The sequence below is a fragment of the Humulus lupulus genome, chromosome 6 (assembly GCF_963169125.1).
Source record: "Humulus lupulus chromosome 6, drHumLupu1.1, whole genome shotgun sequence".
NCBI classification, from domain to species: domain Eukaryota; kingdom Viridiplantae; phylum Streptophyta; class Magnoliopsida; order Rosales; family Cannabaceae; genus Humulus; species Humulus lupulus.
In genome coordinates this window covers 180,134,950-180,156,833 of record NC_084798.1, presented here as the reverse complement: position 1 = coordinate 180,156,833, position 21,884 = coordinate 180,134,950, and positions in this window count along the sequence as shown.

Here is a 21,884-nt window from a genome sequence, read left to right as displayed (position 1 = left end):
CGGACCTACCACTACGATGGTTTTCAGTCCAGTATGTCCCGTTTGCGAGGCTTACAGATCGCGGTTGGGGTCGAGGATCTGGATTTTCAACACATGTCTGTGGGATGTAAGTATTGGTTGATGTAGGAGGATTTCTCCTACTGTCTCCATAAGCTGGAATGTCCCGTGTAGGATGAAGTGGTGTCAGATGTCTTATAGGTGATAGGGGATACCTTATTGGTGAGGCAATCCTTGTTCCATCAGGGTGAACTAAATTAGCCCACCTATGTTCTACTCCATTGTCTCTAGCTCTCTGCACCTGACGACCCGATCGCGACGTAGGAAGGTTTGTTATAACATTTTGTCTTTGTGAGCCTGTCCCAGCCCCTCCTCGTGGATTTCCATGGGTATTCTAGGGACATGTGAAGGAGGCACCAAACTTTGGGTTGCGGTTATAACCAAACGACTTACATGTTGATGACCCCTATGAAGGCCACTAGGTTGAGCATTATGGCGATCTCTTCCTATAGGTACAGAACTTCGGGTGGCAGTTCTGACTGATCGAATTGGTTTGGATAGAATACTCTTGTGGGACTTGTGAGACTCACTTTGCCTCTTTTTGACATTAACATCGGTTGGAAGAGGGGGTAACCGAGCCAAAACTTCCTCAATCTGCATGTTTTCCTTAGCGAGATGGCTTCTCAATTGCATGTTTTCCAATTCGACTGTAGTTAGGTAGTATGGATTTGGATTTGTTGGCAATGATGCCGAACTCCCAGTGTCGCCATGGCCCGCAGGTTGTTTTCCCGGACGCTGTTGAATCTCAGGGCCATGTTCATTCAGAACAGCTGTATGATGGGCCTCCTACCCACCAGACTGTTCTATCTTATTATCGTGCATTGAATGAGTGATCACCATGATGAGAATCGACTGGGATTTTGATGAAGCAATAATTTTCTCTAAATGAAAGCACCAAATTGTAGACGCGGTTTTTCGCCAATAGTTTATTAAGAAATAATAAGGCAGATTAGTGCTTAATAGTAAACAATAATGAATAATGATATGGATTCACTCAAGAACACAACCTTAACATGGTTCGGTGGTTAATATTCACCTAGTTCACGAGTCAATATTATTAATATTTCTCTCTCTATTTTGGCAGAGTTTTGGTATTATAGAATAATGGTCAATTTTCTTGTCCAATATTCCCAGTATTTATAAAGGAATTCCATGCAGAGGTTCGGGTAACCACGTGAGTCAATCACACATTTACATAATGATTACATTTAATACAAATAATTCTCATTTATATTGGGATATGATTTGATAATAGAATAAACATGTTCCTGCTATCTCTGATAATTAATATGACAACCTTGTCATAAATAAACGTTTAAAGGGATCCCGAGTCTCTGGGGATCCACGGGGATGCAATATGCTAGAATTACCACGAGCTAGATATCTCCTCCAAGCTCGTGCTTCGATAGTTATTAAACGTATGAGATTGCGCTTCACAGCCATTGCATCCTTAGTTCGGGATAAACTCAGGACGCCTTACACCACGTATGACCACTATGAATCTCGAGTTGTCCACGTGGATAAAAGCAGATATCATTCTCAGCTATTTCTCCATATATTTTTCTACCAGCTATACCCGAGCTGAGTGTATGGACTCGTGCTAAAATCATGGTACAACATAAACCATGTGGGACTATAGGGAACTTTAAATTGTTAATTAATTCAATTGTTAAATAAAAAAAAATTAGAAAAACCACAAATTATGAGAAAATAGATAAATCATATATTATTGATTCTAGAAAGTCACATCACTTCCATATAGCTCTCATTTATATAAGTATATAGACTTTATATAGGTATATAGATTTATTATTCTTTTCAATATATAATATATAAATACATATACTACAAAATTAAATATAAAAATATAAAAATTATTTTAACTATTAATATAAATTGGATAAACTCAAAAAATATATATAACTATAGGGAAACATTGAGTTAAATCAATCATATGAAGAAAAAAAACATTAATAATTGGACAAATTACAAATCAAGGTCAATGAAGGGTTTATTTATAGCCTAAAAGTATAACGCCACAATGGTTTATAAATCATATGAGATTATAAGGATTTTTTAAATTGTTAATTTTGTTAAATAAATAAATTAGAAAATTCACAAAGATAAAATAGATAAATGATATATTATTTATTCTAGGAAGCCAGATCACCCCATATAGCTCTCTTTTATATAAGCATATAGACTTTATATAAGTATATATAATTATCATTTTTTTCAATATATAATATATAAAAATATATTCTACAAAATTAAATATATAAATATAAAGAATATGTTAACTATTAATATAAATTTAATAAATTCAAAAAAAAAAATATAACTATTGGGCAAGATTGAGTTAAATCCATCATCATAAGAAAAAATATTAATATTTGGACAAATTAGGGAAATTTCAAGTTATATGCATGATAACTTAGTGAAATTTTTTAATATGCCAACATAAGTTACAATCATAAATATATGACAATTTTAATTTTTTGGACAAAAATACCCCTAACATTCAAACACCGCCTTTCTCTCTCAGATTGAACTCTCTTTATCTCTCTCTAACATCTCTCATTCTCTCACTCTCTCTCTCTCTCTTATTCTAATCTTGTAGATCTCGAAAAAATACCAAAAAGTTTTTAAAAAAATCATCTGAAACGGACATTTGAGTGAAAAAATATGAGCATCTAAAGTTTTGGTCAGATTTCAGTGGAGAGCATCAAAATTGCATCGAAAACGCATCGTTTTTTCCAAAAATCAAGTTTTCATGATTGTATCGCAACAACATCGAAACACCATCGATTTTTCATCGAAAACATATCGTTTTGGCCAAAAAACAAGTTTCATGATTGCATCGCAAGATCATCGATAGTGTTTCAATGCTCTTGCGATGCAATCATGAAACTTGATTTTTGGGCGAAACGATGTTTTTTCTATGCAAAATCGATGCAATTTCGATGCAAATTTGATGGTGTTTCCATGCAAAATTGATAGTGTTTCGATGCTCTTGCGATGCAATCATGCAAACTTGTTTTTTGGCCAAAATGATGCTTTTTTATGCACTTTCGATGGAAAATCGATGGTGTTTCGATGCAAAATAAATGGTGTTTCGATGCTTTTGCGATGCAATCATGAAAACTTGTTTTTTTGTTGTTGCCAAAATGATGTTTTTTTTATGCAAAATCGATGCCTTTTCGATGCAAAATCAATGTTTTTTCAATGCAAAATCGATGGTGTTTCGATGCTTTTGCGATGCAATCATGAAAACTTGATTTTTGGCCAAAACAATGCTTTTTTTATGCTCTGTATTGAAATTTGACGAAAACTTTGGAGATTCATATTTTTTCACTAAAATGTCCATTTGAGACGATTTTTTTGTTAAATTTTGGTATTTTTTTCGAGATCTACAAGATTAGAATCAGAGAGGGAGAGTGACAAAGAGAAGCAATGAAAGATGTTAGAGAGAGAGAGAGAGAGTTCGGAATGAGAGAGAAAATAGGTGTTTGAATGTTAGGGGTATTTTTATCCAAAAATTAGAAATTGTCATATATCTGCTTATAACATGAAATTTCCCATTACAAATCAAAGTCAATGAATGGTTTATTTTTAGCCTAAATGTATAACCCCACAATGGTTTGTAAACATTGTGGGACTATAGGGATTAAATTGTTAATTAATTATTTTGTTAAATAAAAAAAATTTAAAAATCACAAATTATGATAAAATAGAAAAATCATATATTATTGATTCTAGGAAGCCCATCACCTCCATATAGCTCTCATTTTTATAAGCATATAGACTTTATATAAGTATATGTATTTATCATTTTTTTAATATATAATATATAAAAATATATACTACAAAATTAATTTTATAAATATAAATAATATGTTAACTATTAATAAAAATTTAATAAACTAAAAAAAATATAACTACTGGGCAAGATTGAGTTAATTCAATCATCATAAAAAAAATATTAATATTTGGACAAAATACAAAGCTAAGTGAGTGAAGGGTTTATTTATAGCCTTCAAGCATAACCCCACAATAATTTGTAAACCATGTGGGACTATAGGGATTTTTTAAATTGTTAATTAATTATTTTGTTAAATAAAAAAATAATCAGAAAACCCACAAATTGTGAGAAAATAGATAAATCATATATTATTGATTTTAGGAAGTCACATCACCTCCATCCATATAGCTCTCATTTATATAAGTAATAGTAAAATAAACTCATGTCATGCTTCGCGCGGTTTTATATTAACAGATTATTATATGTATTTAAAGAACTTTTATATAAAGAATAGGGAAATTATATTTTTTTTATAATAATAGATTGTTATAATTTTTGTATACATTTCATAATTCTTCTATTTTTTAATGCTATAATAGCATATCTCTTAAAACTTTCTCAAATATCAATTTCTATTATTTCATGATTGCTAATACTTTTTTCTAATTCTTATATAGAAAATATGCGAAACAATATATAGTCTCGCAATCTTTTTCTCTTTTTATCTTATAGGATTAGCACAAAAGATAGATAATAACATAAAAAAAAATAAATTAACAATATAAGGTCTTAATTTTCTTGATTATCTTTGTTGACGCGGTTTTTCGCCAATAGTGAATTATATGAATAACTAGGATGGATTAGTGCTTAATAATAAATCGTACTAAGAAAATGATAACGATAATGCTCAAGGATGTTTGCAATTAGCTGCCAAAAAAAAATGATCACTCCTTTTTACGTGGTTCGGAGGTTAAAATCCCCCTAGTCCACGAGTCGATATTATTGCTATAATCTTCTCTCTATTTTTACAGAGTATTTGCATTACCAAAAGAATCCAACCCCCTGCACTACCCAAGATCCTGGTATTTATAGGAGAATGATCCCTGGGTAGGTAGTGGGATCATCCCGTGATCTCTTGATCCTTCACATCATTTATGCGACATTGATGATTGATATCTAAATTTTACATTGAAGTGTGGTCTAATCAACAGATAAAAATCGTAATGGCCCGCATGGCATAAATCAGGCGTGTGGTGTCTGATCATGCACGTTTATATTTTGCGTATCTGGGAATTCGGGAATAAAACAGACACGTGATGTCTGTTTTACACGTTTATATTGCAAGGTCAACTTTATAAAGACCCTGAGGTATGTCAGACCTTTGGCGTACCATGAGCTTAACGTAATGTTAGCTCGTGCCTTTTGATGCCATATTTCACGAAATGATTCCAGGAGATAGGTTGCTAAGTGTCTCATCAGCTCAAGCTATTTGTATAGGGGATGGTACTGAATGTCCTTGGATGAGAGGTGAACACGTGGTGCATAGATTACGGCTCTTTATTAGCTCGTCGTACCCGAGCTGTCTCAACAAGGTACGTGCTGATTTTCAGGGCGTACATTTGCCCCCCAAGTCCCTGTCTGTGCTCCATAACGTCACTTCAGACTTGCACAGTAGGAACTTTTAAATTCCTATTGCGATCATTCGGACCCTGTCCATTACTTGAGTATCGGACACGTGGAACGTCGTTATTGGCTTCTGTTCAGGTTTCGAGGATTGTATTAAATGGTCTGCCACCTTTTTGTCATCGTTTCATCTTTTGAGTTATGACCCTCATATCTAAAATTAGTTTGATCGGACGGTCCTCGTTTCCTATTGCCTTTTACGTATAAATAGGGCTGGGCATTTTCAGTACTCATCACCTTTCATTTGAAATTTTTCTTCATTTTCTCTCTTCTGAGTCTCAAAAACTCTTCTTCCTCTTCTTATTAAAATCCCAAAAATCCCCGTATTCTTGCCACAAAAACCCTTTAGAAGCCCAGTCTTGAGGATTTCTCCAGGACTCCTACTGTTGGAAATGTGCCCTAAAAGCATATGTAGTAGACATTGTTTTTATGAAATAAATAAATGAATTGAATTTGTTATGCATATATTTTATGGACTATATTATTCTATGATAATATTATGTAAATATCAGGAAAATTCCTAAGTTCATATATGTGATCTCAAACACGTATTGGTACGAGAGGATTGTGTTTGAGATAAATGAACTTGAATAGTTCGCAGTAAAATAAAGTTATGGAATCTTTAGATTAATTACTGCAAGTACGGTCCACTAGTATTATGAATACATGTGACCTAGATCCGGATCACTAGTGTGGTAGGACACTTTAGTGGAGGTGCTTTATATATTAGAGAATATATAGAACTGGACCAGATATGTTTATTAATACTTAGTTAAATATCGTTTCGAAGTATTAATCAAATATATCAACTGATGATCATATACAAATAAATCTTAATCCTGAAGTTACTATGAACTCCTGTATATGTTATATGAGTTCTTTGATTCACTTGTTAGGGTCTGTCAGAATGATCAGGCTAGAAACTTTTGTTTTGGGAACTCATTAATATAGATGGCTGGGGACATAGTATACAGATATGGAATCTATGCCTTCTCGCAAGAGAATGAATGATGGTTCTCTTAAGGGTTGACTTTTGGGACTGAAAGGTTATTGAGCTCAAATTCATAATTTAGTTATGAATTAACTTCACTAGTAGAGTCAATGGTACTTAAGGAAACAAGAGATAATTAAAAGGGTAAGACGGTAATTTAATTCCCGATTAATTATGAACCATTATTAAAGGGTCAAGTTGTATGCAATGATTATATCAATGGACGCTTTATGATTATAAAGTACTCAGTAAATGAAATGTCTATAATTACAAGAGTGCAGTCTCATATTTATAGTGGAATAATCATGAGATTAATAAATTAAGATTATTTAATTAAAGAGTTTAATTAATAATCTCAAATTTATTGGAGCTTGGAATTATAGGTCCATAGGTCCCCATAGCGGCTCTATCAACACTGTTCAAGGTAAGAGATGATATGAAGGGAAAATAGTTTGAAGACATATTTAAGAAGAAATTTGTTCTTCAGGCCAAATATGGAATTATATGATAATAGTGATTAATTAATTAATTACAAATTAGTTGTAGTTAATAAAATTAATTAATATTTAATTATTGTATAATTTTCAAAATTTTATTAAATAATTAAATTAATTTCGAAATTTAATTAAATAATTAATTAATTATAATTTTCGAAATTATAATAAATTAAATATTTATTTTTGAAAATTTTGGATTTAATTAATTGGTAGAATTAATTAAATATCTTTATTTGAGTGGGAGAAAATAATCTGATAAGTTCAAATTGGATTTGAATTTAAAAGATTAATATTTATTCAAATAATTAATTAAAGAGATAATTAATTTGAATTCAAATTTGAATTAGTTATTAGGTTGTTAGATCTTATCTGACAAAGTAATTTGAATAAATAATTAAATAAAATTTGATAAACCAAAATCCCTAGAAATTAGGAAGCTACACATTCACACACAGTTCATGGACTGTGTGTGGCGTGTAGTGCCAGCATTTTTAGGGATGGGATTTTCATTTTTATTTATTTAATTAATTAATTAATGGATAATTCAAATTTTGGTTTTTGGATTTTTTCATTAATAGAATAATTAATTAATTAAAAAGTAAATTGTAAAATGGTTACAAATCTTTTTTTTTTAAATTTGAATATTTTCTTTTAAGTATAACTAATCAGAAAATTATTCAGATAAGTTATGTGAGACAACTCTGTACATTCGTTCTGTGAAAAATAGAACGACAGTTTTCTCTCCCTGAAAATAAAGAACCAATTCTCAGGCCTATTCTCTTGATCTCATGTGTTGAGTACATCAAGTAGAATCACAAATAAACTATCATTCATTCTCTAAGTGCCCACACATTTCTTGATGTGTAGAGAACGCTTTGGAAGATCTTGGTGTGAGTACGTGGGAGCGGCTTGGATAGGAAGATCGTTCTAAATACGAAAAGATGGCAACGATACTTGATAGGCTTCAAGATGTATGAATTCTATCCTTATCTTGTTTATGATTAATGTATGTATATTAATGGATCCGCATATTTATAGGTAGTTTAAATATGTTACAAAATTTTTGTTGTACACTGGGCCAACCACACCACCATTCCGCTGCGTATTAGGAAACTCGTTTCTAACAATTGGTACCAGAGCGGTCATTAATCTCTGCATACATTCATTACTGTGTGGGCATAATATGCATTCTTATGTTATTGTAATATATGTGAATGGATGGATGTATGTATGATGATAGTTTATTCTTAAGGGTCGTTAATTATATGGTGTTTTGGGTTTAGGAATTGTTGTTAAAATTCTAGATGAAAAATGTAAGCCATTTTGGGGCATAAGAATTTTTGTAATTTTAATTTTCTGTGTTAAAATTATTTAAAAAAATTCTATAAGGCCCGAGCCCCGGGTTCCGATCTCCGAAGCCTGAGCCTCACCCAGTCAGACTGCTGCGTGCCCAGCCCCTGCGAGCTACCAGCCCGGGCGCCCGGCGGCCCTGCGCACCTGCCCAGCGCCTCGCCCAGCTGCTCCCCAGCCCGCACCCCTGCCCAGCGTGCGCCCCTGCGTCTGCCACACCCTAGCAGCCTGTGCACCCCAGTCGCATGCCCCATGCCGAGCCACCATATGCAGCCGCCCCTAGGGTTTCTAAACCCTAGGGCTTGCATCCAAAAATTGTCCATTTAAATTATGGGCTTAATTAAGTTAACCCATAATTAAAAAATTGTTTTATTTTGAATTAATTGTATGAGCCCAAATTCAAATCTGGGCCTAATAACTTATCGGGCATTAAACCTAAGTTAATTATTCTTAAAATTTGTTTAAGATAATTAAAAGTTATTTTAATTCAAAATAAATGGATAAGTGGCTTAGTGGATCAAGACTACTTGTGAAGGCCCTAAGTAATAGATAGAGATCTATTTAGGTCTTATTTAGTTTCTTACATTTGTGTGTATATTTTTGCAAGTGTTGTAATTTTTCTAGAAATACCCAAGACACCCGGCCCGCATTTATTTATTTATTTAGCTATTATTTATTTAAATATTTGAGTGTGATTAAATTGTTTAATACTTTATCATGCATTTTTTGACATGCCATACATATAACCCACATAGTATTTAAAATTGTGCATGCATCTCATAAGAGTAGAAACATGCCTTAGGATTGTCCTATGTGATTATATGCTGGTCCATATAATAAAAAATCTAGTTTTTAACTAGTTCAAGAGCGGAAACAAATTTTAAAAGTTTTTTAATTTCTAGTATTTAATAAAATTGTTTTATTAAATTATAAATGATATTCTTAGTAATTATGGAAAAATAAAATTGAACTAATTAGGGCATAGTTCTATATTTTTAATTTTGCTTAATTTGATTAGTAATTATTAGAATATCATTTGGTAAAAATAGATCACTTTATTTTTACAACCAATTAAAAAGCATAGGATGTTTTGAGAAAACACATGTTCTAAAATAGTGAATGGGAGAGGGAGTTATGACAATAAGTCCCATGGTCTCCATTATTAGTTAGCACCGAGGTAAAATGGAGAGGGCCTCGCAACACCATTGCTTGTGTCCCCCTAAGGAAGGCTTCCGGCTGTGTTATTCTCAAGGCAAACTTCTTTTTCAAGAATAGGATTTAATGATGTATTTCAAGTTTGACTGACCCTAAGGCACACTCTTGAGTTAAGTCATTGATCTAAAATAATGGGTTACACTCACAAGGTACATTAGTCTTTCGAGCGGACTAGTGTATTCTTGACCAAACAAGTAGTTGTTTATAAGTCAAAAGAGAAATATTGATTTAAGTTTTAACTTATAAATCTGTAACCATTTTACTATTTACTTTTTAATTAATTAATTATTCTATTAATGAAAAAATCCAAAAATCAAATTTTGAATTATCCATTAATTAATTAATTAAATAAATAAAAATGAAAATTACATCCCTGAAAATGCTGGCCCTACACGCCACACACAGTCCATGGACTGTGTGTGAACGTGTAGCTTCCTAATTTCTAGGGATTTTGGTTTTTCAAATTTTATTTAATTATTTATTCAAATTACTTTGTCAGATAAGATCTAACAACCTGATAACTAATTCAAATTTGAATTCAAATTAATTATCTCTTTAATTAATTATCAAATATAATTAATTATTTGAATAAATATTAATCTTTTAAATTCAAATCCAATTTGAACTTATCAGATTATTTTCTCCCACTCAAATAAAGATATTTAATTAATTCTACTAATTAATTAAATCCAAAATTTTCAAAAATAAATATTTAATTTATTATAATTTTGAAAATAATAATTAATTAATTATTTAATTAAATTTCGAAATTAATTTAATTATTTAATATAATTTCAAAAATTATATAATAATTAAATATTAATTAATTTTATTAACTACAACTAATTTGCAACCTTTGCTTGGAAAACATACTGTAAGTTTTCTATTTTTCTTGTGTTTTGATTTCCTTTTTTCTTTGTCATGCAAATCTACATTTCGTAGTCATAAACAGTAGGTTGTTCCGGAATCACTTTGGTGCACAGGTTTAGATTTTAAGCGTATTGAGTATACCCTAAAACATGTCTAGGATTGTGATGTTCATAACTGGGTAATTTCTAGGTAAATTTATGGGATAAGTTTCTGGGTAAATTTAGGAAATACCCATTTGAGGTATGGAAGGTGAGAGGTTTTTAGGGTATAAAGCTGGGTAGCTTAAGGGTCACGTTTCTTGGGCGGTTTTTCTTTAAAACCCTCTTCCCAAGGCAAGTAGTGACCTGACTCGCTGACACACGGATCCCTGAATATCAGGGGTCTGTTAGAAAACCTAGGCATGTGGTACAGGCAACGCGTGGCATCACGCGAGCTGATATTGCATCACCTCAAGTGTTAGGACATCTCGCTTTTGTTATTTCTCCTATTAAAAAATTCTACGTCGCCCATTAAAACCCCATCGTTTTTATTCGATAGGTGATCTGATGGCACCAAAGAAAGGAGCATCTAAAAAGAACGTGGCTGGCTCATCATCCCAGCTGCCTCGCAAGGGGAAGGAGGTCGTCCCCGACTCCCCCCTTCCTGAGTTTGGTCACGTGGTGGAGGCGGAGGTCACAGTTGCCCTTGACGCCTTTTTCAAGGCCAAGAGGATCATCTCCAAGATAACGACCCTAGGAAGGGTCAACAAAATCCTTTTGTCCCACAACATCGAGGCTAGGAAAGGTGCCTTAATCGCTCGACCTCCCTACGAGGAGGAGTGGAGCTGTTCACCGCTCCAGGATGATTTCGCGGCCTGGAGTGATGAACATCTGAAGGTTGGGGCCTTTCTTCCCCTCGATCAGTATTTTGCGGACTTCCTCATTATGTGAGGTTGGCGCTGTTCCAGCTCCCCCCCCCCCCCCCCCCCCAACTCGTACCCACTGTTGGCGGGGTTGAAATACCTTTTTCTGAAGTATGAGTGGGAGGTCCCCTCTCCGGCAGACATCCTCTACTTCTTCTGCCTCAAAGCCAGCCCGGACCAGAGGGGTTGAGGGGACGGGTTCTATTACTTGACTCGCTACCCGAACTCACCTGCATTCATCGAGCTTCCCAGTCACCCTAATGACTTCAAAGACCAATTCTTCATGTCGAATGGGTTCTGTAACTGCGAGCACGGATACTTCAACCGCCCCCGTAAGTTTTATTTCCTCAGCTCACATAAAATTCCTTTCATACTAAATTTGTAAACTATTGTGACAAATATAAAAAAAAAATAGTTACGAATTTGGTCGTAAGTTTTATGTACAGAAAAAAATACAATTCTAAAACTGATTTTTGTAAATATTATTTAAAAACATGTAACGGATGTTTACAATTTTGTAAAAGATATTAACAGGTTTGTAAACGCTGGGTATTTTACCACTTTTATTTACGATTTTTCCATTTTGTATTTACACTTTTGCCCCTCCGTGATTTTAACCGAAAATTCCGTATTTTTCATATTTTTTAAAACTTTTAGTGCATTTTTTTTTATATTTCCCTTTTTTTATACTATATATTATATCATTTTTTTCAATCTATAATATAGAATAAACACATTTAAATATTTTAAAATGTATGCTACAAAAAGTATCATAAATCTGTGTAATATATTAATTATTAATATGAATTTGATGAACTAAAAAATTATAACTAATTCAGCAATATTGATAAGTTAATCAGTCATCCATATAAGAAAAAAATACTAATATTTATACAAATTAAAGTGAATAAAAAAAATACCTTATTTATAAACTACAAGTACAATGTTCACAATGGTTTACAAACCATGTGAGATTTTTACAAAAAAATCATTTCTCAACATATACAAATAAATACATAAAATAAAACTCATATTTTTTAAAATATTTAAATAAAATAGACAATACAACTCTAAAAGATTTGGAAATGTCACATCACCTCTTCAAAACTTACACTTATATATTAAGTTTTGGAAATGTCACATTACATAGATTTTCTTCAATGTTATGTATGTATAATTCACTTAAAATTATATATATATTTATATATATAAACACACACATGTATTACTTTAACACTTAAAATTATCCCATAAATCAATTATTTAAATTATTTTTCAATGTACTAATATTTTTTCTAATTGTTATCGGCAAAATAAGAGAAACTATTTATAATATTATAATTTCATTTTTTTTCTTTTTTATCTTATATAATCAGCACAAAAATAAATCATTACATGATAAAAAAAATTAATATTATATAATCTTAATTTTCTTTATTATCATGAATTATTAACGTGTTAGAGCATCAATATTTTTTTTCTTCAAACGAAATCAATATCACAACAACATATAATCTTTTATATGCCTCTTCAAAAATTATGAACATGACATTATAAAAAAAAGTGACACAATATATATATGTCTTCTCGTTACACTATATATATTATACCATTTTTTTCAATTCATAATATAATATTTACATATTTAAATGATATAAAATACAAAAGTTAAATATATAAATATAAATAAATCACCCATATATGAAAAAAAATATTAATATTGATATAGATTTGATGAACTCTGCATATTGTAAGTAATTAGGCAAGAATGTATTAATCAATCACCCATGTAATAAAAAAAATACTAATTATTGGACAAATCAAAGTGAATGAATTAATACATTATTTATACCCTACAAGTATAACACCCATAATGGTTTATAAACAATGTGAGATTTTTACAAACAAAAAAAAATCACTACTATTTTCCATATTTTCTACCTTGCACAGATAGCATGGCCAAATGGTTTCCATGGGCTCCCATGAGAGGTCTAGGCCTAACTAGGGCCCAATGAACAATGAGCAACCAAACCCTGTCGACCCAAATCTTGCCGTGTCCAATACCTGGCGAGTAGCACGAGCATAGTAAAGGGGCCGGAATGGAGATGCAAGCCCGAACCACCTTCCCGGGCACACCTAACCTCTATCCATCGGGATTTAAATTATGGTGGCGGACGATCTATTCTGAGAGACGAATCCCATCGAGTAGGATCCATGTGAGGTCTCCGGGTCCATTGCGAATGCTCAAATTCACCATCAAGATGTCCGCCTTGGTAAGTGAACTCGAGTCTTGGTAAATGAACCTGGATATCGGTAAATGAACTTGGACCACAGATCCGGGTAGAACAATCCCAGTCTTTTCTACAACTGACGTGTCCCCAAGAAATCCGGCATCTGGTCTCCCTGACAAACTTATAGAATGGGGTACGTACGTGTAACGACCCAAATTTACTAATGAGGCTTAAGGGCGTAGATTAGTGTGCCAGGAGGGCATAATTGGAATATATGTGATTTAATGATTTAAAGCATGTTATATGACTATTTGAATATTTGAGATGCATGACTATGTGTATTAGTATGCATGTAGGCCCTGATTAGGTTAGAAGGGCATAATTGTAATTTTGGCCCGTCGCGGGCATAACTGTATATATATGTGATAATTGTTGAGACCACATTATTATCTGGATATATCTGTGAGCTGTGATTCGAGACGATCCTAGTGAGCAGAATAGCAAAAAAGTCACGGCGGGGATTTATACCCGGCTCGGGGCGAGCCTGGGGGTACAAGTGGGAATTTAGAGAATATATTAAGGTTAATTTTGATAGTGAGGAATATATTTGGTGATTAATTAGGTATCGGGAGGTAAGCGGAAAATATTAGAGACACTCAAGGAATTAGTGGGAATTGGGGTGAAATGACCAAAACGCCATAGATGCACTTAAAGGTTTAAAATTAAAAGGGAGGGCATTATGGTCATTTGTCTTGCAAGGGATAGGTATGCTGAGGCTTTATACTTAGTGGGAATTGTAGAAAAAGGTAGAAGGATGGATAAAGAAAGAAAAGAAGGAAGAAAGAAAAAGAAAAGGATGGAAAACAGAGTAGTTTTCTTAGGGTCGGTTTGTGGTTCTCTCACCATTTCTCTTCATTCTTCTGGGAGAAAAACTCAGAAGGGAGCTAGGTTAAGCTGAGTAACAAGAATACTAAGCTAAGCTTGAAGGGTTGGCAAGGGGTTAGCAGGAACACACCAATACTTGAGGTAAGCCTTTGGAGTTTTCAGTTTCTGGTTTGGCTAGTTTGATTTATGGAATCTAACCTAAGTTGATGGGAATTTTAGGGGAACTCAAGCCAAGGAATTGAGGAAGAACAAGATAAGGAGGTCTAGAGGCTAACTTGAAATTTAATTTCCATCATAGGTATAAATTCTGGGCTTTAAACTTTGATGTTTCGACTAGTTTCTGCTGAGTTTCTGAATTTAGTGTCAGCTATGGTGAATTTTGAGATTAGGGATGCATGTGCTTGGGTTTTGAGTATTTGAGATGCTTGGGATGAGTGGAGTGTATTAATAAGCTTGTTTTTGAGTTTGGTGAAGATTTGGAGAAGTTTTGGTTAAGTTTGGCTTGAGGAAATCGCAGGAAGGGAAAATGAGGTGTTGCCTGTCTGTGACTAGCGCTAGCCTTTGGGCGCTGTAGCGCTAGGCCATGCTTTCTGGGGGATTTTGGCTCTGCTTGTAGTGCTGTAGCGCCCTCCTTAGAGCGCTGTAGCGCTGCCCTATTTCCAGAAAGGGGTTTTAGGGTTATTTTCAAGGGTTTTTGACCAAGGGTTCGGGGTTTGATTCCACCACCTTGTTTGGTGGAACTAGGACTTCCCGGGGGCTAGGAATTGGTTCTGAGGCTAGGTTTTGGATTTGAGGTTTGGTGATGACTTTGATCTATGGTTGTGATTAGGTGAGCGCTAAGGCTCGAGAGGGATCGTGCTCAAGGAATCAAGTGAACAAAGCTAGCGAATCTAAAGGTAAGAAAACTGCACCCGGTTATAAGTTTGTGATGGGACTAAGTGCTCCCGATATCTGTATAATGGCAATGATGGTATTATTCCATGGGACATGTGATAGCAGCCTAAGGGTGCCGTACACAATATTTGTGCACAGGGCACGGCTTGGCCACTGGTAGCCGAGGACAGCTTAATATTCACTGAGCTCGGTTTAAGTGGACCGGAGTCAGTGGGATAACAGAGGGTGAGCCTGAGGGCACTAACCCTAGTTATCATTTGTGAATTAATGTATGATATGAGTTGATGTGTTTAGTATGCTGAATACTTGATTATTCTAAATGTTTATATGGTTGAGAATATGTTATGCAATATGAGAAATTGGATTGTCTGTTGATTGCTTATGCTCTATTGTTGTGTTTTCTTGCTGGGCCTTGGTTCACGGGTGCTACATGGTGCAGGTAAAGGCAAAGGCAAGTTGCACCAATCCTGAGAAGGAGAGCTGCGGGGTTGAATGTACATAGCCAGCTGTTCGGTCGCCATGGTCGAGGAGTGGATCAGGACTGAGATTGCTTAATTGTCAGTTTTGCCTTAATATGGCTAATACTGTATTTAGTTCTTGAATCTTTTGTAAATGGTTTTAATCTTAACATTTTTGGGATCTCGTGTAAACAGGAAATGTTTCTTTATGGGAATCGTGACTTTTGAGACCAAAACATTTTAACCCTAGTTCCTTTATGGTTTCAGTAACAGGTTCATAATTAAACGACTTGATTAGCAAGTCTAGCACTTTTATAAACACATAGTGTAACGGTCTTGGCTATCCAGGGCATTACAACTTGGTATCAGAGCGTCCTAGGTTTATGGGTTCCTGAAGATTGGCTGGACATGTACATTCTCCGCGATAGACATGCTCGGCTCAGGGTTTGGTAATTGTGTATACAAGATTATGTGTTTAAATGATTTGAATGATATATGACTGTTGATATCTGTTTGATGAATAGGGAGCATGAGAAACTGATAGGGCCTGGCCCGTGATTATTGCATGATGTTATTGAGGCGTGCTTATCAGCACTGTTGTGCATGTGGATGAATATCTAGATAAATTGTTATATCTTGATTGCCTGTAAATGATTGGAGTTCCAGTGATGGATCATGAAAGGATTATTACCCTGTCATTATAGCCTGATTGCTGAGTCGTTGATTATAGATTGACTTGGATAGGTAAGCATCCAAGAAAATCTACACGACTAGCCGGCAGGTATGGGGCTAGAGATGATGATCAGGGCCAGACCCCTCCACCAGTCCCTGAGAACTAGCAACAGTTAATGGCAGACATGCAGGCTCGGCTACAGAGCCAAGATGAACAGATCCGAATTTTGCGGCAGCAGGCTCCATGTGGGAGTGTTGCCCATGTTGTGCCACCAGCAGTGATACCTGTAGTGTAGCCAGTTGAGGTTGGGAACAAATGGGAACCGTTGTATGAGCGGTTCAGGAAGCAACAGCCCCCGATCTTTGAGGGAGGACCTGATCCACTGAAGGTTGAACAGTGGATGACTATGATCACTACCATTCTTGATTTCATGAGGGTAGAAGGACATGACAGAGTGGCCTGTGCCACTTATATGCTGAGGGAGGATGCCCGAATCTGGTGGGAAGTGGCATCACAGACCAGAGATGTTACTTCATTGACTTGAGAAGGGTTTAAGGACTTGTTCAGTCAGAAGTATTATAATGTTGCCATTAGGGCAGCGAAAGTAAATGAGTTTGTGGGGAAGGTTTAGGGCAGTATGACAGTTACAGAATATGCCTTGACGTTTGACAAACTTGCAAAATTTGCACCAGATCTTGTGCCTACAGATGCAGCTAGGCAGGACAGATTCATTAGAGGGCTAAATGCTATGATAGCCCAAGATGTGAGAATTACCACAGTTTCTGGAGGGACATCTTATGCCCAGGCTGTGGAGAAGGCTCTTACCGCTGAGGAAGCGGAGAACAAGATATGGAGAAAGAGTGCAGTGAGGAGGGAGGGCCGCAGGGCGGTGCCTCCATAATCTGGTTCAGGAAGGGACGGAGGCCCTAGCGATTTGAAGAGGAAGACCCCTAAGGTTTCAATCACTCTTGGTCCTGATAGGAGAGGTCGGGGTACCCAGGGTGGCAGTCAGGGAGGCGGTGATTCATGGAGGACCTATCCGGAGTGCACGAGGTGCAGGAGACTCCATCCGGGTGAGTGTCGGGCTAAGGCCAATTATGTGTGCGGGGTGGTGGGACACCTTAGGAAAGATTTCCCGACAGTGCAGAAGGGAGATGCAGGAAAGGTGGACAGCTTGATTCCAGCTCGAGTGTTCACCCTGACGCAGGCGGAGGCCGAGCTGTAAGGCTCTACCACACCTAGATCGGCCCAACGAGCCTAGATTAACAACCTTTAATCTTGTTACATTCTAGTATTATGGCTCCGTTAGTGAATATTTATAATTATATCCTTATTGGGCCCAGATTAGACTGGCCCAAGTCACATGACTGCCTATAAATAGGGTCATTCATGCACTGTAGCAAGGATTTAAATTTTCTCTTATAAGCAAAACGTTGTTGACTTGTAGAAAACGTCCACTGTTAAACTCTCTAAAGCCTAATACTAGTGACACGTGGACTAAGACTCATTAACGCCCCAACCACGTAAAATTTGTGATCTTATTCATTTCCTAGTCTTTCTTTCATGCTCTTATTTTTCAATAAATTTATAGTTTCCAAAAATCTCGGTAAACATTTTGGTGCTTTAATTGAGAACTTGAAGAATGCTTGAATCAATCTATGTCATCTACGAAGAGGGTGAACGCCAGACATACCTTGTTCGATCTTGCTCACCAGAAACAATAAGACAGTCGAGAACCATTTCAAAACCAACAACTTCCTCAAGATCTACCAGAGGATGTGCCTTATCATGGGCCTTTACCTGATGACTCCTAGAACGTCGAAGAAGGGGGTGAATACGATGAAGACTATTATGAAGAAGATGGGGAGGGGTATGAAGACCATGAGGCCAAGAATCCTGTTGACCCTAGCGAGAATGATGTGGAACCTGAACAGGAGGGTCCAAAAGTGGTTCGTCTGAGGCAACAGGTTCTTGACCAAGAAGCAAGGATGGCAGAACAGCAAGAGACCACCCGTGAGATGCAAGAGTCCCTCTTGGCTCTTCAAGCTTTTATCGCTGCTTAGAGACTTACAGTCGTTCCTCCCCCAGGAACACAGCCACCTGTCCAACCCACAAGGACTAGCGTACCCAACAACGCTACAACCCCTATTCCTCCTCTAGGATGATCCCTTCATCCCGGAGCCAGCCCATCGAATCCACCTCAAGAAAAATGGAAAGCCAAAGTGGTTGATCCCATCAAAAAAGCAAACCCCCACAAGAAATCTCCTCCAGCTCCAAAAACCAGTGAAGAATGGATGAATCATGTCCTAGGGCGAAATCATCTTAACAATGTGTAGGGGAAAGGCCCGCAGGTTACTAAGCCCAAGAACATCCCCAGATAGAACAACCAGGGAAGGTGCTTTTATCCCAGCACCTTGGTGAACAAGGATCACGAAGGACGTAGATGCGAAGAGGATCCATAAGTGGCCAGCTCGGGAGACGACACTTCCCGTGTGGATTTGCGTGACAGCATCAATGCTCGGAAGGAGAAGTCCTGAAAAGAAAATATTTTCCCTCGAGGAGGCAACTTGAGGAATAACCTCAATGATAGGAGGAACAAAAGAGTTCCCCTTGATGATGGCATGGCCAGGTAGTTCATGGAACAGCTGCCTGCTCTCAAAAAGGTCATGGATCGCTTGGTCTAGAAACAAGAAGGCAGAGGTTCTGATTCTGAAGACGAAGAAAAGAAACCATGCGCCAAGCACATCCTGGAATTCGTGTTACCCAACGGGTTCAAGATTACGGACATACCTGCCTATACCGGAAGCACTGACCCTAAACACCATCTATCCCGCTGCAATCACCTAATGAGTGTAGCTCATGTCTACGACAATGGCAAGTACCTGTGCTTCTTGATCACTTTGGCCAGACACACCGAAGTGTGGTGAAAAAGGCTCAAGACAGGGTCAATCCAGTCTTGGTCCGGATTACAGTCAAATTTTCGTAAACAATTTGTGGCCGCCCAGAAACTAGACATGGAGGTGAGTGCGCTGGCCAACATTAAGCAACACCCCACTGAAACCCTTAGGGCCTACATCCAACGCTTCACTAAAGAAGCTTCAAAGACTAAGGTTGATGATGGGAAGCGCCTAGTAGCCCTCCAGTTCAGAATCAGAGCTTGATCCCCTCTCTGGGATGACATGCAACGCAGCAAGGCAGCCACTCTTGAAGAATTTATAAGGAGCGCACAAGGCTTCATCAATTGGGAAGAGGCACGTATCCAAGCCTTTGGATGGCAGTCGGTACCCCAACCAACAGCACAAACCCTTTCCGGGTACGGAGCACAATACCATGCAAATCTTTACCCGACGCCTAAATCTTTATCCGGCGCAAATCTTTATGGGCCCACTTTATCGGGATATACTCCAGGTCCTTTAGCCCCTTTCCCTGGATACGGAGTGGCACCAACCGAATATAGTGCTGCTCCCGGAGGTGCCCAACCATCCAAGACTGAAATGGCTAAGGCGAGCATAAACCTTTCCTGGGGAAAAAGATCTTGCAAAATTTAGAACCTGTCTGAGCCCACGGAGAAGGGAAAGAGGGGGTACGAGCCCCAATACACAGAGTATACAAACTTGTTGGATACCTGCGAGAACATCTACCTTGCAACGGGCAACATAGTCCATTACCGAAAACCAAGCCTCAATTTTAAAGGGGAAAAGAACCCGAGGGACGCGAGCAAAAGGTGTGCCTATCACAAGGACGTAGGCCACACAACTGAAGAATGTCAACAACTAAAAGATGAGATCGAGAATTTGATCAAGTCAGGGTACCTCCACCAATGGGTCAGGATGCCAACTGCCCATGCTTCCTAGCAAACCTTTGGCCCAGGGATCACAGGTACCGTACCGAACTCCTCAACGTGGGTACGCTCTAGGATCGGGAGCACAGGCCCCACAGGGGGCCCCAATAGTGTAATCACCTGGAGGACCTATGGCTTTCAGGCCCGGGATGTCGTATCCCCGTGAAACCACGCCTCATTGAGTAGATGGTCACGTAGCCACCGTATCAGGAAGCCCGCAGCTGGGAGGACCATCCCGGAATGACCAGAAGAGGTACCTTAGTGAGCTCGACCATCCAGGAATGACATGGGAGGAACCTGAGGTGTGTGCGTTGGTCCAGACTCCGGCCAGCAACCAAAGCTGATTAATCTGCCCAAAACGTTCACGGAGGAAGATGCCTGGAATGTCCATTTTCCGCATCATGAACCCATTGGTCATTGACGCCCAAATCACCAAAAAAATAGTATTCCGAGTATTGGTAGAAAATAGGAGTTCTGTCAATGTCCTATCTAAGCCAGCCTTCACGGCGATTAGCATAACAGAGGCAGACCTAGCCTCATGTCCAACGCAGATCTACGGCTTCAATGGGGATTCATTGCTCCCAATGGGAAAGGTTCAACTCCCTGTCACGTTGGGGAATGATATTCAGAGCTCGTTCAAATATTGAACCTTCGTAGTGGTGGATTGCCCCACTGCGAATAATGTAATTTTTGGATGCCCTGCTGTAGTCAACTTTGGTGCCATCACCTCCATCTTCCATCTATGCGTGATGTTCCGGTGTGATAACGACAAAGTGGGGACAGTACGGGGAGATCAGAAGCGCGCCCACAAATGTTATCATGTCTTTGCCCGACAAATCTTCATGGTCTGCGAAGAACCTCTCGAAGAGGAAAACGTTGATCTAATCCCACCACCACAGCCAGCACGGAGGGTGATCCAGGAAGATGATGAATTGGATCCCCGGATAGAGGATGTAACGTCCCGAATTTGTTATTAAGGTTGAGTGCCTTGAATACAGTGCCTGGAGGGCCTAATTGGGATTATATGAGTGATTAATGGATTATGCGTGTGATTATGTGATATAAATTATTTGTGTGGTAATGTGACTAGACATGCATGTTTATGTGTATTAAATATGCATGTGGGCCCATTTCTGTAAATTGGGGCACGTTTCTAATTTTGGCCCGTTGACGGCATAAATGTAATTATGTATGTGTTAGGAGTGAGACCCCAGTGTTATGGGGATATATTTGAGATGTGTGGTCTGAGATGGTCCTATGGAGCAGATTAGTGGAATAGTCACAACGAGGTCGAATACTCAACTCGGGGTAAGCCTAGGGGTATTTTGGGAATGTAGCACGTGTTCGGGGTTACCGGGTAACAGATAGCTATGTAACGATTATTTGGGTATGTCGGGATTAATCAAGAATTTATAGGACTACTTGAGGATTAAGTGGGAATGTGCACTACTTGAAATATAGGCTTCTACTTCATTTTTTTACACAAACAATAATTAAAAAATCGAAGTAAAATCTTCTAAATACCTTTTTACTTCG